Source organism: Protopterus annectens, chromosome 9.part0 (genome assembly GCF_019279795.1).
Source record: "Protopterus annectens isolate FY-2018-M chromosome 9.part0, PAN1.0, whole genome shotgun sequence".
NCBI classification, from domain to species: domain Eukaryota; kingdom Metazoa; phylum Chordata; order Ceratodontiformes; family Protopteridae; genus Protopterus; species Protopterus annectens.
In genome coordinates, this window is record NC_056743.1 from 147,485,491 (window position 1) to 147,508,584 (window position 23,094).

A 23,094-nucleotide genomic window follows, 5' to 3' on the forward strand; every position below is an offset into this window, starting at 1 on the left:
AATATCAGCTTCTTTTATTTATAATATTAGTTGACAGTCTTTTCGTTTGTTTACACAGTAAGTGTTATGTGACAAATTCCTTATGAATTGGAAAAAAACAGACTAGCTCAATGGTATATATAGTCCTTTACATATGTAATCCATAAACGTAGGTGGGGCTGCATAAATAAAATCTCCATAATTAGATAAGAATCTATGTCTCATTAAAAATTATCTTCCTACACAACAACCAGGCAAATTTAAATAACTTCCTGCCTTTTATCAGATGATTCTGCTAACAGTCTCACCACATTTCAAGGAATTAATAATGCTTTAGATGTCAAGAAATGTGAATCTAGAAATGATAATACAAATTATGCTGCTACCATATTGAGATAATACTTTGTGAAGATAGGTGGTCGGTTTTCAATTAGTCCTTATCTAATGTTGAATGCCTTGCATTATGGAATTAAATGATCACTGCTTTCCTTTGTTAAATTCTAACATTATCTTAAACTATTCCAGTTAATTACACCTAATGGAGAAATTATATGAACATGTAGTTAATTCTAATAATATATTTCTATGGAAAAAGTATTTCATTTTTTTAAGTCTATAAAAATTAAGGGAAGGCTCAAGATATTCAGAATTCATGATATATTATATACAATCAAGTATAAATACTTCCATCTGTTGAAATAAAATTATTTGTTTTTGATGCTTAAATTATTTTAGATATCTAAACCTCTGTTTACTGGTTAAAACTATAGTAATAATGAAATAAAATATTTTATTTCTCAGACTGGAACAGAAAGGAAGATCCCTAGTCTTCGTAACTGTCGTATCACACCCATTATGTAAATTCAAGATATACAGTTCAAGAAATCATGATTAATGCATACATATATACATTTGCATTTCCAGAGAAAAAATGCCTTAGCAGTTTTCTTAATAATGAAAAATAATGTATTTGTTGATCATAATGTTTCTAAATTTGGTATAAGCCATCCACCTTTTGCATCAACTTGAAATTAATGCATCAAAACTGATTGCAATTGGTGAGAATTTTCAACTTTCACGCTTTGAATAACACACTGTACACAATGATGTCTGTTATTTGCTCCGTGGTAAGGAAATAGTTTAAAGGACTTTAAAGTTCATAGGTAGGTACTAATCTATTGGCCCTAGGGCATAATTAAGCCTAGCCAAAATGTTTCAGCTAGCACCCCCCCAGGTTAATTAGTTACCTGTGCCTCTGTCAAGTAGGATCACAGCAGTGATTCCCGGGGTGAATTTCCTGTTCCCCATCCACTCAACAAGATCCTTCTTGAAGAGCACCAATGAGGAGCTCTGCCTCACATATATGGGGACCTTATTCCAGAGCAGGGGGACTAGTCTCTGGGACACTAATCTGTTCCTCCAAGTCCTGTTTATTGTAGAGGTCAGGTTAAGGTCTCTGCAGCATGTAGCTCGGGTAGATTGGGTTTTCCTTAGGTGGAACATTTCCAGCAATTCGGGGTTTGACATAGCCTTGTATGTCAGGCAGAGTTCACCTCTGAGTAGCTGGTATGCAACCGATTACAGTTGAAGTTTTTTTAGCCTGGTGGCATAGGGCATCTGTTTTAGGCCCGTTATCCTCTTGGTGAGGTATTTTTGAGGCCTCTCCAATTGTTGCAGGTGTCTAGTAAGGTACATCCCAGATGGGGCATTGGACTCAGTAATGGGTCTAATGAGTGATGAGTAGAGGGGGACAATAACTTCCTTTTTTCTAGATGCAAACCCCTTTGTGATAAGGTGGGCCATGTAGAAGGATTTTCTAACCATCTTAGCGATGTGGTTATCGAAGGAGAGGTCACTGTCCACCTGGGTCCCTAGGTCTCATATCACACCCTCTGTGTTAAGTGAGCTGCCACCTATGTTGTAATTCATAGGTACTTGTTTTTTCCCCGAAGGGGATGACAATGCACTTGTTAGCATTTAGCTTGAGGCCATGATTTTGGCACCATGTATCCGTTTCAGTGAGACCCTTTTGAAAGATATCTACATCAGTAGGAATCTCGATTATGGCACCCAGTTTGCAGTCATCTGCGAACTTTGTTAGCCATTCTGCCCCTGTGTTTGCTTGTACCTCGGAGAAGTAAATACCAAACATGAGAGGTCCCAAGACTGAGCCCTGGGGTACTCCACTTGTCACCGGCTTGGAGTCGGACCCAGCGTTTCTTATTTTCACTGTATGGGTTCTGTCCATGAGCCAGTTAGCAACCCATCTTATAATGTAGAGGTTTATATTTAGGTTAGTGAGTTTGTCTATAAATTCCCACGTCGGGAATGGTATCAAATGCTTTCGCAAGGTCAAGGTATGCCGTGTGGACCACCTTTCCCTTATCAATTGCTTTGGTGACTGTCTTGAAGAAGTCAACCAGGTTTAGAAGACATGACCTGCCCTTTATGAAACCAAACTGAGTAGGGTCCAGGGTCTGCAGGTTTCCAACGTCATTGTTTATGAGTTCCATGATGATGCACTCAATGGCCTTGCAGACGAGACTCATCAGGCTGATGGAGCGATAGCTCCCGGGGTTGGTGGTGTCTCCTCCCTTGTGAAGCAGGATGACCGTTGCCATGTGCTACTAAGTGGGCACATAGCCTGAGGTGAGGCTGTGGTTGAATATGGCACTTAGGTGAGGGATTAGTTTGTTTTGGAGTTCATGCAACAAGCAACCTGAGATGCTGTCTGGTCCCATGGATGCTGTGTTTTTTGCTTTAGAAAGTTCCATTCTCACCTGGATGTCTGAGATTACAGGGGCAGTGCAATCTTCTGGTATAGATATGGGCCCTTTAGGGGGTGAGGGAGGGGTAAAGTTTGCACTGAACCTATCTTCCAGTATATTGGCAATATCAGTTGGTTCCATGAATTCTGGACCATTATGTTGTAGCTCAGAGCAGATCTGAGAGTTGCCATATAGGGTCTTGACATAGCTAAAAATGCTTTGTGGTTGTCCTTGGTGTCCGTTGCGATTTTTCTTTCAAAGCTCACCTTTGAGGATTTAATAAGGGATCTTAGCTTTTTGCTGGGGTTGGTCAGGGAGCTCTTCCATTCCGGGGTTTTTACTCTTTTATTGTAATAATTTCTTCCTTCTCTTATAGAGCTTGTTTATGGTCAGGGTCCACCAGACTGGTTTCCTTTTTTTAGAGGAATGGGTCTTGGTTTTCTTCGAGATAGCACGGTCCATGCACTCATGCAAGTGCTTGTAGATTGCTACTGTGTAGGCTATAGCAGATTCAACCAAGTTGTCATTCTGTATGGGTGTAATAAAGTATGCCCCCTCTGTCTTAAGTAGCATAAAGTTTGCTTTGGAGAAGTTTTTCACTGTGGTTTCCTGGGGGGGTAGAGGGTGGTATGTGTATATCGAGGGTGATGAGTTTATGGTCTGACCTAATCAAAATGGAATTTACTTTAGATATGGAGCACTTGTCCCCCATGTTGGTGATGACCAGGTTCATTATATTGCTGCCCCTTGTGGGGGTGTTGATAAGCTGGTCCAAGGCATTAAATTAGTATATTCCAGGAAGCATTGGGCAAAGGTATTTGCACTTGAGTAGTTTTCCCAGTTGATGTTTGGGTAATTGAAGTCACCCAGTATTAGGGTGTTTAGTTCGATTCTCATGTTTTCCAGAACCCTGAGGAACAAGGAGTGGGAGTCTTGGAGCATGGAAGGTGGTCTGTAGCAAGCTACAATCTGGATTGCAGTTTTGCCCATTGTCAGTTGCACTTGGATGAACTCTGAGGCATTGTACTTTGCAACTAGTCTGGAGGTGTGGTTATCCTTGATGAATATGGATACGCCACATCCCTTAGTGTTTCGGTCCAGGTTTTATGGCCAAAATGTGTGGTATGAGTTGTAGCCTGGAATCGCAGGGGTCCTCTCTTGAGCCTCGAACCAGGTCTCAGTTATTGCACAAATATCGATGTTTTCCATTTTGAGAAGAGCCTCGAGTGAGTGCATTTTGAGGTTTAGACTCCTGGAATTGAACAGCAGTGGTTTGCATCTCTCACCTGACAACACAAATACATTCTCACACATCCATACACAGACTCACCTGCACACACACACAAATTTACACCAGTCATAGTCAACATATCAGCTAGTTGTGTATTATTCTTTTTTTGCCTCTCTAAATTAAAACACACACTTTCTGTTAAATGTATATAACTACACAAAATATGTCTGTTTGAAAAATAACACATACTCCCACATCATCCTTGACAGGAAATAACTTCCCCATCCCACCTTGTGATATACAGTAAAAGAGGTTGTTATATCAAGAATATTTTCACTGCAGATGATGTTTTAGTGATCAAGAACCAGGCAGTGTCCCTTTCCCAAAGATCTCAGTTCCAGTCATTTCATCGCAGTTACTATCTTTGTTACTGCTAGTAAAGTTGGTTTAGATTTTGATTTCCATTTTCTAGTAATTGCTTTTTCTGGCAGACATCACAATTAGGGGTTCTATATTACAACACTGATAACACTGAACATCGAATGGCTTAAAGGCCAAAAATGCCAGACTTCGAAGTCGCTATTGTGGGGGTTGCGCCCTATCCACACCTCCTGCTAAATATATAAACTAACTCTGAGATTGCACTACAGTGAGGAAAGGGCAAATATTCTTATCTTCACTGTACTGCAATCTCACAAAAAGCACATCAATAAACAGCATTTCCGATGTTAAAACCAGTAGTTGTTCAGCCTCTTCAATTTCATACAAAACAAGTCAAACTCGTGGAGGAAATAAGGCTCTTTCAAATATCTTCACAAACGCTTTAATCCACACAGACAGACAGGTTCGATGCAACACCAGGAACACACCATAGACAAAGCACATAAACGCTGAATATCCACACTCTTCCTCAGATAAAGCAGAATAATTTCACTGTCTAACCTACACCCTTAAATACTCATCCTAACAGTCTTAATTAATTGATAAACCATTTATCAATTAAATACATACATTACTTTAAAACCATCTTACAAACTAAAACATTACCAAAAATCTCCCTTTACACTAATGCTACATTTTATTAGTATTACATAAATACACATCTATTACGTCTAAACATTTTTGAAAATTTCATATCTATTAAGAACACATTTTTATATAAACATTAAAATTTTATAAAAGTTTAAGTTTGAAAACTTTAAAAACAGCGCCATCTGCTGATGAAAAGGGGCTAAAATCTTCTTTAAAAATCTTCATAGCTTAGCTGCTCTCATTTTTAATACAGGGGCTATAGATATAGTGGCATTCAACCCAGGTGGTTTATTAGCCTCTAAATGCAATTGCCATAAAAGTTCCCTATACTCTATAGATGTTTCCCAAGGACCACCTCTTATGTCTTTATTTACAACTTCCAGCACAAAAAAAGTGAAAGAGGCTTGCTCGCAGTTCACTTTATGTCTATATAGTGCATTATTAATACACTTATTCTTGATGTCATAATAGTGCTCATATATTCTATTCCTTAATTTTCTCTCAGACTTTCCTATATAAAATGCATCACATATTTTGCAAGAAGCTAAATATATAATCCCTCTTGTCTGGCAATTTGCATACTGTATACTTTGAATCAGAGTGTCCCTACTCTTGATATATAGGGTATCCTTGGAAAAAACAAAACCGCATTGGTTGCATCTTCCACATCTATATGTCCCAACTCTCCCCTCTTTAGTTTTGTTCTTTTGATGTTTACTTTCAAAGAAGTTTTTAAGACTTTTCCCCTTCCTATAAGTGCACTTCAGAGGGGTAGAAAACAAACACTCCAAATCAGAAAATTCCCCAAATTTTATCCATTCATTTTCTATCATATTTTTTAATTTTCAAGGCTTCGCCACTAAAATCCATTACAAGATTATTTTTACCTTCATATTTTTCATATTTCATTTCTTGGTCTTGCCAATTCGTTACACCTAAAATGGGCTTGAATTTACTAGGTCTTCCCTTTCTTACCTCCTCTTCCACTTCATCAATAAGTTTTTGCGGGTAACCCCCAGCCAGGAACATTCCCCTTAGTTTCTCATATTCATCCCAAAAATCAATGTCTCTTGACGTCATACGGCAACCTCTTACAAACTGTCCTTTGATAATGCCCTTCTTTTGGTGATGGGGGTGTGCGCTATTATAGGCCAGATATGAATTTGAATAACTCTCTTTTCTATACACTTTAGAGAAAAAATTCTCTTCACCTTTACTAATATAAATATCGAAATATTTTAAATGAGTTTTGTCCTTCACATAAGTGAATTTCAAAAAATTCGTTGAATGGCCTATATACTCAAAAAAAGCTACAAAATCATCATCCGTCCCCACCCATAGAAAACACGTCATCCAGGAAGCATTTGTATAGCTTCCAACACTTTGCAAATGGGGAGTTTAAAATATATTTGTTTTCCCATGCTGAAAGAATAATATTAGCATAAATGGGGGCACATCTTGCCCCCATTGCTACTCCCTTTATTTGTTTAAAAAATTCTCCTTCATAATGCAAAAAATTATTACTTAATACTAATTCCATAAGGGTCAAAATCAAGTAAAACTCATTGTTACTAAATTTCCCATAACTAACCAGGGCTTCCTCAAACCACTGCAAACCTTCATCTTGTGGAATAGAGGAAAAAAGGACCACTATGTCTATGGTTATAAAAGTAATATTTTTATCAAAAACTTCTTTCTTCAAGTTTTGTAAAAGGTCCCATGAATCTTTAACAATACCAGGCCCTTCCTTCAATACAACTTTCAATTTCTCATCCAACCATTTAGCTAGTGGGGCAGTAACCGAGCCTTCAGATGCCACAATTGGTCTCATTGGGGGGTTGTCCATGTTTTTATGGACCTTCGGCACCCCAAAGATTGTAGGCACTCTAGGCTTATCCACCTTTAAAAATTTGAAAGTATTTAAGTCAATTGATCCTTCCAACACTAAATCATTCAAGGCCAACCAAATCTTTTTATTACCAATATTCATTTCATTTAGTGACACTCTTTCATATCTTTCATTATTTTCCAACACCTCTAACATCTTGGATTCATAAAACACCTGATCCATCAAGACGGTCCCTCCACCTTTATCTGGTTTTATTACCCTAGTGTCCAAATCATTAGTTAGATAATATAATAAATCACTTTCATCCTTAGTTAGGTTAGGGACTGTCCAATTCTTAGCAAGTTCCTTCCTGATTTTCTTTTCCATCATCACCTCAAAATTTTTCAATTGCGGGTTCAAAGGGGGGTTAAAGGTACTTTTTCTTTTAAGGGTATCATTCCTAGGGCCTTCAATTTTTTGTCCCTGGAAAATAAGTTCTAGATTTTTCTTTCTCAAGAACAGTTTCAAGTCAATTATTACCTTCCTTATATCAGCCTTTCTGTTTGGGACAAATTTCAGTCCTTTAGTAAACAGACTAAAAAAAGTTTCTGTAATATCCATACCACTATAGTTATAAATACTATAGCCCTTGTACTTCCACACATATCCTTCTTTACTGATACCCTCCAGTTCACTTGGAATTACCACTCTTGTTGGTTCCTGTTCCTGTGGTATGTCTGCCCCCCCCCATGTTGATAGTTTTTTTGGGCATTTTGTTGAAAATTTTTCTGATAATTATTTTTTATCCTTTCCGATCTTCTAAGTGGGGGATCTTCCATATAATAACCTCCATTCCTTCCCTTACCAGGGGATCTTCTACCTGTTTGTCCTACTTCATCTTCCTGTGGGCTCCTATCATACCTCTGAAAATTAAAACTTCTCGGGTTCGGATAGTGGGACTTACTTTTATACTCCTTCACATCCCTATCTAATTTCCTACATTTCCTTTCAAAAATATTATTAATACTTTTCTCAATATTATGTAAAATGTCATAGTATTTCATTTTATTTTCTTCCAAGGAGAAAAGTAAATCATTTGTAATTGAAATGTTTAAGTCTTCTATCTTCCTATTTAAACCTTCCATTTCCCTGTCATTTTCTTTAATAATAGCTTTTAGAATGTTAAATCCACAGTTATCAAAAATATCCAGCAATTCCAAGTGAAACTCACTTCCTACTTTCACCTTTTTTGGGTATTTGCACACCCTTAGCCCCTTAGGAACTATTTTCAAATTCAAGCATTCAGTTTCATAATAGGAACCCCACAATTAGACTCAGCAAGGCCTTACTATTTCTAGGCAATTCTGATTCTGTAACATAGCTCAAAATAATCATTTCCATAGTTACACCAATTTGCTCACACATCATCTCTGACAGTGCAGACTGCAGGGAATCTTTAAAGTCCACCAACTCATTACACTCCCATAAAGCATGTTCCCAGTTACCTCTTTCTTCTCCATCACACTTCCAACATTTGCTGTCTGAGGAAAAATTCATTGGAGTCTGCTTGGGGTATAAAAATACCTATGTAAACACTTCCAGACAAAGATCCTAAATCTTCTAGACTTTGTTGTATATGTGGGAGACATATATATATATATATATATATATATATATATATATATATATATATATATATATATATATATATATAAAATATATATCACATTGCTTCTTTGTGAATTGCTTATCCAGTCTCTCTCCAATCCTTCCTAACCTCATCTAATTGATTCGTATAGTTATCATGCAATAATTTTATATGCTCGACTAATTATTCCTTTCTTAATGGCAACTTCTGTTCTAGATTCTACCAAAAACTCTTAACACTGCCAGTCTTTCATTTAGGATCCCCGATTTCTCTCTCTTTGGCTATATTTAATGCTCGCAACTGAGATTGTGTCATTATAGTTTATTTTCATTTATATAAATGTAAGATTGCCTATGTCATGCATGAAATTTTAATAAAAGATATTTTTTTATTTAAAAAAAAAAGTAAGTTAACAGAGACCTCAAAAAAATAAATAAAAAGAATCAGTCAGTGTCATCTTATAAAGCACTCCTGACAGAATAACCTAGTATGTGTACTTCCTACAGACATATCTCTGTTGTGACATATGGATAAATCAACTAATAGTATCGCAATTATAAATAATTCATTATAAATTGTTTATTTTCAGCTTACATTACATAACGTTAAATTCATTAGAGAATGCCTTTTGCTCATTACAAATAGCAAGTCACAGCAACAATTCAGCAGTGACATTTATTTTGAGTGCAATAGGTAAATCTGTGCAATAAGTTATCATCTATCAGTCCAAAATCATACCTTTGTACCACTACTTCATGTATGAAATATAAAATGAAAGCAACCCAAAGCACACCATTTCTAATCTAGGAATATTTTGCTTGGTTTAGTTTTGACCATCACTAATGTTTGCTAATGCAATATTGCTTTGTTTATTTGACATATTAGATAAGGTTAACCCCTCCAATAACCATTTAAGGTGCTAACCTTAATATGATGTTACTGGCTGTAAAGTACTACATATATGTAAAACAAACCATCCTGTAATGCATTACTTGACATAGGTGATGTATGTCTCAACGAAAAGATGGAAACAGTTCCACACTAGTGATACCTTGGAAAATGGCTAGACCCTTCGCTTAACTTCAAGGGGCAAATTAAAGTTAGTAAAGCCAAAGTTAATGAATTAATTAGTCTTCGAGTTAATACAAATTTGCTTCACAAATGAGCTGTACTTCTCTACCAACCACTCAATTAACATTTACCAGGTCATTAACCCTACCAACCACTCAATTAACATTTACCAGGTCATTAACCCATCCCTTAAAGAGAACACCACTGCCTTAGTCTTGCAAAAGGCAAATGCCTGTCTATATCACAAATCACTTCCTTCTTCTGGGATCCTCGTTATAAAACCTGGTATGGGAAGAAAGCCTCCCCTTCTTTGCTCAGAGAATTTTAAAAAGACCTAGGACTCCTTATAACTGAAGGTCCATTTCTCAAACCACAACCCATTTGCAAACTACACTATCTCACCCAAAATGTACACGCCACACTTTTTCTATACTGGCACCTAAAGTTTGAGAAACTGTACCAAAATATATTAAATTACTATAAATGATCTACTACAATCAGCACCATCACTATTCCACAATACAGTTCAGCACCACTCCCTGTAATCTTACTGCTGCCAGCTCTTTGAGGTCCAGTGTCACAGCCCATTAACCCTCATTACTGTCCACATAAAGATATTGAACCTATTGCCACAGCCACATATCTCAGCACAGTACAGACACAACACAGCTTCTCCTTCTACAACTTCTTATATATACGCACACAGGCACACACACACACACACACACACACACACACACACACTCAATATCAAGCCTTCCTCTTGTTATGCTTGGGACACTGTAGACAACAAACTCTTACAGATTTACTGACACCCCATGAAGCGCTTCTTCTCCTTTATGTCTCCTTTTTCCTCCATTCTTAAGCACAACAATTCAGTCCCTAAAAACTTTCCTTGCACAGCTTTCAGCTTCCTCCCCCTTACTACATCTACAGCTCCCTTCTCAACTCCTACACCCAGAAATCCTTGCACCACTACCCTCGTCTTTCTGGTGTACATGTTGCAGTGTAAAATAGTGTACCTTTACTAGGTTTTGCAGATTCAGTTTGTAGTACAAACTAGTATTCCTTTACTAGAGTGTATAGTTCAGTGCAATATTCATTATGCAGTATAAATGCCTTAATTATTTTACGTACAACTACTGTAAAATGTTTAGCAGCCTAGTGCCAGCCTTGCACTATTGCCTTGTATCCTTTTTAATCTGGTTTTAAACCACTAGCTAAACCTGAAAAATGGTCTACTTGGATCAGTGCTCTACACTGGTACACAAATGCATAAATATATAAATAAAAGTGCAACACTCACAATTTACTGAGAATAATTGCAGTGCTGCATGGCAGATCACAGTAACATAATTAACAAAAATATGGTGTTAATGTTTTTACAGTGGAGTTGCATCTTTCTATACCACCTAACAGAGGTTTTCAACCCCATACCATCAATCTATTCACATACTACCATACTGCCAAGGCAGCGCCAGCTATAAGACGACAGCACCCTTCTCTCTGAGTTGGCACAATATTGAATTTAACATATTTATATTTCATCTGTGTGAGTTCTACATTTGGGTTACAGAGAATACAAGCCCTGTCAAACAAGAGTTTGAAACGGTATTCTTTCGGCTTTTCCCAGTTAGGGGTCACCACAACAGATCATCTGTCCACTCATGATTGGCAGTGGAGTTTTACGGTGTCGAGTTGCCAGCCTGGCACTCAACATTCAGCAGAAGGCACACACACACACACACACACACACACACACACACACACACACACACACACACACACACACACACACACTCATGCCTAGGGCCAATTTAGAGTGTCCAATCCATCTACAGCATGTCTTTGGGATGTGGGAGGAAACCAGAGGAAACCCATGCGACCACAGGGAGGACATGCAGACTCCAAACAGAGGGCACCCCAGCCGAGGATCGAACCAAAGAACTTCTTGCTGTGAGGCAACAGCACTAACTGCTGCACCACCGTAGCCGCCCAAGAGTTTGAAACAGTGCATCTTTTAATTATTTTAATGCCTCTGCAAGCAAGGAAGCAGGATGTATTTGGCAAGTTTAGCTAGCAAAATGCCCAATTTTAATTCTCTCATACTGACCCAAAAATCCACAGTAGTAATACAGAACAGCAGGTAGACATGTGCACCAGATGTGAAACAGCCCCGTGAATAGAAGCCATGGTCTGTATTACAAATATTCCTTTTTCTTAACTGGCTTCTGTTTAAGGACGATTTCTAAGCAGGGAACCACAACAGGTTTTAGACGGACATAAATTCCTAAATTATTTACCTAGAGTTCCATTTCATATGAAGGCAAATATCAGAACTTTGCAGCCACCAGAGAAAGTAACAAGAGCCATAAAAAAGAACAGCTCCCTGATAGTTGCATGGTCGATAGCTTTCCCTCCCTGTGATTAAGTCCCTTTGTAAGCAGAATAAAGAGTGTGATTGTAAGAAGTGAGTTTGATGGCGGGAAGGTAAGAGGAGAAACAAAATGTTTCAGAATGTCTGCACTTGTCTGAATCAAACTACTGAACATATCTGGTCTTCTACAGACATGCACATTGTTTTTTCAAAACTGCCCCGAGTCGTGCTTCATTTAACATTTCCACTAGAAGTTGCTATACAAGATACTTTGCAATAAACTAGATTTTCATTCTGGTCAATGATTTTTCAAATCTACAAAATGTTACCATCCTCCACAAAAGCAGATAAAATAATGGATAAGTGTGTGACCTCCATCCACCCCCCTGTTATCATCATCATCCGCTTCCGAAATAATAATCTAGATTTTGTTTAAGTGAAATGATATTTTATGAACTGCTGGATGAACAGTTCATTTTCATACAGGTAATATTTTGGGTTGAGGTTCAACTGTGTTAGCCATTAATGTTATACCGTGGAATAACCATCCACCCAAAGGTTCGAGGCTCTAAATTCAAATTTAGTGTGCAGGACCCCACACCAATTAGCTGCTTCTGCTCCTATGGATCATTTTCCAAGGGGTCAAAGCATGCAAACAGTCTCACTGACACAGACGTGCACATAAACACACAATGAAACACAAAGTTACACATAGAGAAAGACTTTATGAAATGTGAAATCATCTGGCCTGTGCAGAACCCATTCAAGTGACTGACCTGAAATTGCAGTCCAACACTGAATACAAAGTAAAGGTACTTAATACCAATAAGCCAACCATTATTTAAGGTACTTAATACCGATAAACCGACCGTTATAAGTTACATACTTTTATAAATTATTTTATTGAGGTAATGCATGTCTTAACCATTCTTTGCAATGTGTGCAGCTATTTTTGCCTATTAAATACATTGTCTCCGTTTCATATTTTGACATATATGTACTCCACTGTAAGACACAGTTTGTGTAGGATATACTTTTGTGATTGTAAGGCATTCTAACTTCACAGCTCCATATCTCCACCTACACTAGAATGCTCGTAGAATTGCTGTAGGTAAGGCAAAAAAAAAAAAAAAAAAAAGAACACTTGACGTCTTAATAAAACTTATTTGTATGAGAGCAAGGTAGCAACACTGTACTACACTTTTTTAATTATTTATTTAATTTCTATTTGTTTACCACGGTAGTGCACTGATCAATATTGATCAAGTTCATCCAAAGATAATGCTTTCAAGGTAAAGCATTTTCTTTACTGCATTTTCCCAGGGGGTAAAGCATATCCCTTACTCTAGACACTTCCAATTAAACATGCCTGATATGCAAACTACATCACCTCTTGTGCCTTACTTTCTTGCCAGTGTATTTTACTTAGTGTTAAAAGTATTGATAAGCTGCATTATTACACCAAAACCTTTTAAGATGGTTCTATAAAATATATACTAATAATTGTTGCAGGTGAAGTTTGACAGAAAGGAACAATTTTAGTTGCTTCTTTAAAATAGAAGACCCCCCACATTTTCATGGTTCTTCACAGGATGAGTGTAACTGTGATATCTAGCAAGTTTTAGTACGATCAATTGTCTGATCAGCTGTAAATAAACAAGTCTTATAGTCTTGATTGATTGTGCAGTGTAGAAGCAGGGCCAATAATTATCTAATTAGCATTAAACACTGTCTGGTAGATGCAGCATTTTAAATTCCTTCTCTTTGCTTTTACTGTTCTTCCTAAATAGCAGATCACAGATAAAGACGTTCTTCAGTGTATTGAGCAGTTTCCACTCCCAATAAAGCTGCATGTATGCTGTGACACTAATATGTCAGGAACTTCCTCAGTGATTGGCAGTAGTCCATAAAGATATAACAAAAAGACTATTGAAATGTAATGTGTGTCTCTTAACTACATTTTCCACTGTTTCCAAAACTATCATTGCATTTTTATATTTGTTAGTAATGAAAAATGTTACAGTAGTATGTCTGGTAACATTTTGACATTATGATTTGTTAAACCAAGTAATAAAGCAAAACAATGTATTTATTCATTATTCAATACAATGTATTAATGCATTCTATTGGCGCCAACAAGAATGCATGGATCGTGCCATCCCAAGCAAAACCAAGACTCACTCCTACAAGAAAAGGAAACCAGTCTGGTGGACCCCTGCCATAAACAAGCTATACAATAGGAGGAGGAAACTAGTACAGAAGAGAGTAAAATCCCAAGAAGGGAAGACATCCCTGATCAGTATCAGCAAGAAACTACGATCCCTCATAAAATCATCCAAGGCGAGCTTCGAAAGAAAACTTGCCAAGGACTCCAAAGATAACCACAAGGCATTCTTTAGCTATGTCAAGAATCTAAGTGGCAATGCTCAGATCTACTCGGAGTTAGTGCAGAATGGCACAAAATACACTGAACTGACTAATATCGCCAACATCCTGGCAGACAGGTTCAGTGCAAACTTCACCCACCTGTCAACCCCAAAAGGTCCCATAACCATACCAGAAGAATGTAGAGTCCCTGAAATCACAGACACTCAGGTTAAAACAGCCCTTTTCAAGCCAAAAACACAGCATCAATGGGACCAGACAGTGTCCCAAGCTGTGTCCTACACAAGCTCAAAGATGAACTAACCCCTCACCTAAACACACTGTTCAAACTCAGCCTCTCCAAAGGCTACGTACCCATAGAGTGGCGCTCAGCAACGGTAATTCCACTCCACAAAGGTGGAGCCACAACAGACCCTGGGAACTATCGCCCTATAAGCCTGACTAGCTTGGTCTGCAAGGCTATGGAGTACATCATCATGGAACTCATTAACAGAGACATTGGGAACCTCCAAACACTGGACCCTACCCAGTTCGGCTTTAAGGGCAGATCATGCCTCCTAAACCTGTTGGACTTCTTTGAGACAGTTACCAAGGCTATAGACAAGGGAAAGGTGGTACACACAGCCTACCTAGACCTCGCAAAGGCCTTCGACACCATTCCCCATTCTGGTATTATAAACAAGCTCACCAGCCTGAACATAAACCCCTATGTCACAAAATGGGTTGTCAGCTGGCTCACAGACAGAACCCACATGGTGAGAGTTGCGGGAGCCAAGTCCGACTCTAAACCAGTTACAAGTGACATTCCTCAGGGCTCAGTCCTAGGACCCCTCCTGTTCGGCATATACTTCGCAGAGGTACAGGCAAGCAAAGGAGGACTATGGCTGACCAAGGTCGCAGATGACTGCAAACTACGGGCTATAATTGACTCTCTGGCTGAGACAGACATGCTGAGAGAGAGCCTTACAAGACTATCTGCAAATATATAGAGCTGAGTATATTTTTCTGTACTATTCTATATTATAGAGCTAAATTGTTGCTTAGATATCTGTTGTCTTACTGTTCTGCAAATATACAGAGATCAGTATATATTTTCTGGGTTTTATAATTTGCACTGTGATTCCTCACATCTCTGTTGAAACTGTCTTCCCCGCCCCCCCCCTCATTTTCTGCTTTGTCTTCAGCTGATATAACTAGTTTTTATAGCTTGTGTGTTGTTTAACTCAAGGTTCCCTCAATTTGACCTGTTAATAACAGCTTGCATTTAAATTGAAACATGTGTGCTGAGAGAGAGCCTTACAAGACTATCTGCAAATATATAGAGCTGAGTATATTTTTCTGTACTATTCTATATTATAGAGCTAAATTGTTGCTTAGATATCTGTTGTCTTACTGTTCTGCAAATATACAGAGATCAGTATATATTTTCTGGGTTTTACAATTTGCACTGTGATACCTCACATGTCTGTTGAAACTGTCCCCCCCCCCTCATTTTCTGCTTTGTCTTCAGCTGATATAACTAGTTTTTATAGCTTGTGTGTTGTTTAACTCAAGGTTCCCTCAATTTGACCTGTTAATAACAGCCTGCATTAAATTGAAACCTGTGTGCTGAGAAAGAGCCTTACAAGACTATCTGCAAATATATAGAGCTGAGTATATTATTCTGTATTATAGAGCTAAATTGTTGCTTAGATATCTGTTGTCTTACTGTTATGCAAATATACAGAGATCAGTATATATTTTCTGGGTTTTATAATTTGCACTGTGATTCCTCACATCTCTGTTGAAACTGTCTTTCCCACCCCCCACCCTCATTTTCTGCTTTGTCTTCAGATGATATAACTAGTTTTTATAGCTTGTGTGTTAACTGAAGGTTCCCTCAATTTGACCTGTTAAAAACAGCCTGCACTTAAATTGAAACCTGTGTGCTGAGAGAGAGCCTTACAAGACTATCTGCAAATATATAGAGATGGGTATATTTTTCTGTATTATTCTGTATTATATAGCTAAATTGTTGCTTAGATATCTGTTGTCTTACTGTTCTGCAAATATACAGAGATCAGTATATATTTTCTGGGTTTTATAATTTGCACTGTGATTCCTCACATCTCTGTTGAAACTGTCATCCCCCCCTCATTTTCTGCTTTGTCTTCAGCTGATATAACTAGTTTTTATAGCTTGTGTGTTGTTTAACTCAAGGTTCCCTCAATTTGACCTGTTAATAACAGCCTGCATTTAAATTGAAACCTGTGTGCTGAGAGAGAGCCTTACAAGACTATCTGCAAATGTTTAGAGCTGAGTATATTTTTCTGTATTATTCTGTATTATAGAGCTAAATTGTTGCTTAGATATCTGTTGTCTTACTGTTCTGCAAATATACAGAGATCAGTATATATTTTCTGGGTTTTATAATTTGCACTGTGATTCCTCACATCTCTGTTGAAACTGTCTCCCCCCCCCTCATTTTCTGCTTTGTCTTCAGCTGATATAACTAGTTTTTATAGCTTGTGTGTTGTTTAACTCAAGGTTCCCTCAATTTGACCTGTTAATAGCCTGCATTTAAATTGAAACCTGTGTGCTGAGAGAGGGCCTTACAAGACTATCTGCAAATATATAGGGCTGAGTATATTTTTCTGTATTATAGAGCTAAATTGTTGCCTAGATATCTGTTGTCTTACTGTTCTGCAAATATACAGAGATCAGTATAAATTTTCTCGGTTTTATAATTTGCACTGTGATTCCTCACATCTCTGTTGAAACTGTCTTCCCCACCCCGCCACCCCCATTTTCTTCTTTGTCTTCAGATGATATAACTAGTTTTTATAGCTTGTGTGTTAACTGAAGGTTCCCTCAATTTGACCTGTTAATAGCCTGCATTTAAATTGAAACCTGTGTGCTGAGAGAGAGCCTTACAACACTATCTGCAAATATATAGAGATGGGTATATTTTTCTGTATTATTCTGTATTATATAGCTAAATTGTTGCTTAGATATCTGTTGTCTTACTGTTCTGCAAATATACAGAGATCGGTATATATTTTCTGGGTTTTATAATTTGCACTGTGATTCCTCACATCTCTGTTGAAACTGTCATCCCCCCCCCTCATTTTCTGCTTTGTCTTCAGCTGATATAACTAGTTTTTATAGCTTGTGTGTTGTTTAACTCAAGGTTCCCTCAATTTGACCTGTTAATAACAGCCTGCATTTAAATTGAAACCTGTGTGCTGAGAGAGAGCCTTACAAGACTATCTGCAAATATATAGAGCTGAGTATATTTTTCTGTATTATTCTGTATTATAGAGCTAAATTGTTGCTTAGATATCTGTTGTCTTACTGTTCTGCAAATATACAGAGATCAGTATATATTTTCTGGGTTTTATAATTTGCACTGTGATTCCTCACATCTCTGTTGAAACTGTCTTCCCCACCCCCTCCCTGTTCTTGGTTGTAGTTTAAATTTGGTGGCTTTTGCAGTGCCCGCCCCACTGTAGATTTGATCTAGGACACTCCCCCAGTCCCATCTCTTTACCGCATTCTACCTAATAAACCCTTGCTGCACTTGCTTTTAGTCCTTTTTAATTTAGTTGCATTTTTTCAAACTGTGTGCGGACTAATATTGCTATATACTCAAGTGTGCTAGCTTGCACTGCATGTGAATTGTTTTTACTACTGTTTTTGCTACTTTTCTGAAAAAAAAAAAAAGAAAAAGAAAAAAATTGTAAGCCTGTTTCCTACCTTTCCTGTAATTAGTGTTCCAGATACAGATTTGCTGTATCCAGGACTGTTTGTAAGCTTCTGAGCCCCCCAAGCCTTTCTGTGTTGGAGGGAAGCCTTCTATCTTATCAGTGGGAGTGGTAAGCATTAGGTAACCTGTCTACCACATAAGGAGTGGTTCTGGCCCAGAATTTGTAGCTATTGGCCGTTTGGGCGGTCTTCCATCTCTCTCAACTTTCTGATTTGAAGGCCTGCATTTGCACTTGTTTCTGTCCTGTAACTCCTGGGCCCATCTCATGTGCTCACTCAAAAAAAAAAAAAAATGTATCTGCTTTTACTGTATTTGTGTTTCTTCCTACTTTATTTTGCTTTTGCGTAATCTTAAAAGTACTCAATAGTATTTATTAATGCTTGGTGTAACTCATTCTAAGCCTTTTAGTTTAAGCACTTGGGCTTCAGACCAGTTGTTTTACATTAGGAAGGTTTGTGGCCTGCACTGTGGTGTTAGGACAGGTAGCTTACATCCTTCTAAGTTGGGAACTGCTCATTGAGGGCTCAGTGTATGTTATTCTAAAAGTGTATTAGTTCTGGTTTAAGCACTTGGGCTTCAGGCCAGTTATTTTACATTAAGAAGGTTCGTGGTCTGCACTCTTGTGGAAGGAGAGGCTGGACTCTGCCCTTCTGAGCTGGGAATTTCTGGTTAAAGGCTCATAGTGCCTGCATATTTGAACTGTTTCTTACTGAAAGTGGTACACCTTGTTTGCTGTAGCATAGACTAGATCCAGGCCTGCTGAATCTAGCTTTGTTTGTATGCTTGTTATTTCTCTGAAACGATAATTCCACCTAAAACGCGGCTTTTCAGTGCTTCTGTGGATCCCTAGTGATATCTGCATTGCTTACTGTACTTATTTCCTTATTTCACTTGAAAGAAAGTTACTGTTTGTCGTTTTAGCATTTAAGTTACCTGTAACACATTGCATTTAAGTTACCTGGCACTTGCTCACTAAAGCAATTATATAAGTCAGCACTAAAAAATTAAAAGCACTACACCCTCACAAACTCCCCTTGAGTACCTTGTTCCCCATTGGCCCTTTTTTTCAATTATAAAGGAATTCCCAATACTATTCTAGCATGTCCAAAGGTCAGTTGTCAATCTCCTCTTCGGTCCAGCTGGTGAATCTGGGAATCTTGAGGCAATGTTACAACTGACTCATGTACACAGACAACCCTCTCCTCCTCCCAACAAATTCCAGCACATGTGAGAGATGCAACCATATAACCAAACTGGAGGCTAAGCTCTTTCAACTCAGTACTGGCGTAACCAGTCAGGAGGAGAAGGAAACCACACTCACTACAATTCCAGTTTCACATAGACCTACCATGACAGCAAACCAAACACATAAACACACAAAAACATACTCAGAGGCTCTAAATAAAAATCTGCCTAAGCAGCAGAGACCTCCAAAGCAGACACCCAAGCAACCACTACCCCAAAACAAAACACGTGCAACACATAGCTCACAAAGCCAGTGTACCAAACAGTCACAGCCCTTAAGGCTAAACAACACACCTGATACACTTGTAATAGGTGACTCTATCGTCAGGCACACTGACGTCCCGCTCACCAGGCTGAACAAGGAGAAGGTCACGGTGAGCTGCCTGTCGAGGGCTAGGATCTGCCACATAACACAAGCACTCAGGTCACTCCAAGGCAAGTACACATATGACTCAGTCATTGTCCATGCTGGTGTGAATGACCTGAGACGTACCTCCCTGGACTACATGAAAAGAGACACACAGGAGCTCTCTGAGCACGTAGCCCAGGCCGGTATGACCTTGAGTAGCATCTTACCCTCACCAAGAATGATGCCACAATATGAAGACAAGGTGATCAATTTCAACAATTGGCTTAAGTATTGGTGTCATTCAAAGGGGATCCAATGCCTGTCAGCCTGGGATGACATGCTCGACAAGCCACGATGCTTCGCTAGGGACGGCCTGCACCTATCACCCCTGGGCTTTCAGATATTGGAAAAGGCTTTTGCTACCCCCATAGTGCCTTTTTTAGGCAAGGCTCAGAAGACAAACCCACCTCCATAGGTATCACAAGGGATAAGAAACTAAGAGTAATGCTACTCAATGCCAGAAGTCTAAACCTCAAGATGCACGCACTCGAAACTCTCCTTAGCATGGAGAACATCGATATCTGTGCAGTAACAGAAACCTGGTTCAAGGCTCCCGAGAGCACCTCAGCACTACCAAGTTATACCTCATACCATGCTTTTCAGCCCCAAAACTTGGACCGAACCACAAAAGGAGGGGGAGTATCAATATTCGTCAAAGATACCCACACCTCCAGGTTGGTGGCACAGCACGAAGCATCAGAGACTATCCATGTGCAACTAACAGTGGGTAAAACTGCCTTCCAGTTTATAGCCTGCTACAGACCACCCTCCCAAACCCAGGAACCCCACTCGGGCTTCCTGAGAACACTGGAAAATATGAAGGTCTCTCCAAACACCATTATATTGGGTGACTTCAACTACCCAAACATAGACTGGGAGCATTACTCTAGCTCCAACACCCTAGCCCAAAGGTTCCTAGAATTTATAAACTCAAATGCTATGGAACAACTTGTTACCACTCCCACAAGAGGGGAAAACATACTGGACCTGATCATCACCAACATGGGGACTCTATGCTCCAGACCAGAAGTGTATCCTCACTGGTAAGATCAGACCATAAACTAATCTCACTGGATATTCACTTCCCGACCCCACCCCCTGCCCAGAAAACCACAGTGAAAAACTTCTCTAAAGAAAATTTCACACTCCTTAAAACCGAGGTGGAATCCTTCAAAGCCCCAGGGCCTGTGGAAAATACGGCCCAGACCGCAGAATCCTTTATAAACGCATTCTATGAACACCTTCAGGAATGCATGGATCATGCAATCCCAAATAAAACCAAGACCCAATCCTCCAAAGGCAGACGCCCTGTCTGGTGGACCCCAGCCATAAACAAACTATACAATAGAAGGAGGAAGCTACTACATGACAGAGCAAAATCCCAAAAAGGGAAGGCATCTCTGATCAGTATTAGCAAAAAACTACAGGCACTCATAAAATCGTCTAAGGCCAGCTTCAAGAGAAAAATTGCACAGGACACTAAGGATAATCACAAGGCTTTCTTTAGTTATGTTAGGAACCTGGGTGGGAATTCCCAGATATGCTCAGAATTAGTCCAAAATGACAAAAAATACACCAAACTCACAGACATTGCCAACATCCTAGCTGACAGGTTCAGCGCAAACTTCTCCCCCCCACCAAAAGGGCAAATATCTATCTCAGCAGAGTGCTGTCCCCCTGACATCTCAGATGCTCAGGTAAGAGCCGCCCTCTCCATAGCACAAAACACAGCATCAATGGGACCAGATGGTGTGCCGGGCTGCATCCTACATGAACTCCAAGAAGTGCTAAACCCAAACATAAAACTACTGTTCAATCTCAGCCTTACTACAGGATATGTACCTAAAGAGTGGCGTACAGCAACAGTGCTCCCTCTCCACAAAGGTAGTGCCTCAACGGATCCTGGAAACTATCGCCCCATAAACCTGACTAGCTTGGTCTGCAAAGCTATGGAAAGAATCATCATGTACCTCATAAATAAAGATATTGGGGACCTACAGACACTGGATCCTACCCAGTTCGGCTTTGTTAAGGACAGATCCTGCCTCTTAAACCTGGTCAATTTCTTTGAAACAATCACCAAGGCCACTGACGAGGGGAAGGTGGTCCACACAGCCTACCTGGACCTCGCAAAAGCCTTCGATACAATACCCCACTTGGGCATTATAGATAAGCTCACCAGCTTAAATATAAACTCCTATGTCACTAGATGGGTTGCAAACTGGCTCAAGGATGGAACCCACATGGTTAGAATTGCTGGAGCCATGTTAGACTCCAAACCAGTTACAAGTGGCGTCCCACAAGGCTCAGTCCTGGGACCTCTCTTGTTTGGTATATATTTCTCGGAGGTACAGGCCAACACGGAAGGACTGTGGCTGACCAAGTTCGCAGATGACTGCAAACTGGGCACCATAGTTGACTCTCCAGCCGACACAAGCATCCTCCAAAAGGGCCTCATAGAAACAGACAACTGGTGCCAGAGCCATGGCCTCAAGCTAAATGCCAAAAAGTGTATAGTCATCCCCTTTGGCAAAAACAAAGTGCCCACAAATTACCACATAGGTGATAATCCATTAAGTACAGAAGAAGTAATTAGGGACCTGGGGACCCAAGTTGATAGCAATCTCTCATTTGACAACCACGTGGCCAAAGTGGTTAGAAAAACATTTTATATAGCCCACCTCATCATGAAGGGATTCACATCTAGATCAGGGGAGGTCATCGTGCGTCTTTACTCATCCCTCATCAGGCCCATAATTGAGTACAATGCTCCTTTTGGGATGTACCTTACCAGACACCTGCAGCAACTGGAAAGACCCCAAAAGTACCTCACCAAGAGGATCAAAGGGCTCAAACAGATGCCATATGCTGCCAGGTTAAAGAAACTCCAGCTCTACTCAGAGGCATACTGCCCGCTCAGAGGCGATCTGTGCCTGATGTATAAAGCCATGTCCAACCCGGAATTAATGGACATGCTGCACCTCAGAAAATCCAAATCCCATCGAGCTACTCACTTGAGAGACTTGAACCTCAGCACTGAAATAAATAGGACATGCTGGAGGGACAGATTCATAACCCAGAGGCTCCCTTCACTCTGGAATAAAATCCCAGTCCAGGTTAGGCAGAGTCCCCCACTGACTCTCTTCAAGAGGAATATTGATGAATGGATGGGAGATCGTAGGTTTACCCCGGGTATCACTTCTGTGTCACTGTTAGACAGAGGCACAGTATACTAACCTCGAAAAAGGGCATAGCAAAATTAATTTAAAATGGGTGGCGAAAGCCAAACACACTCTGGCTAGGCTTATAAATGCCCTAGGGCAGATAGCCTAGTATGAACCTATGAACCAAAAGGGTCTCATTGAGACGGATACCT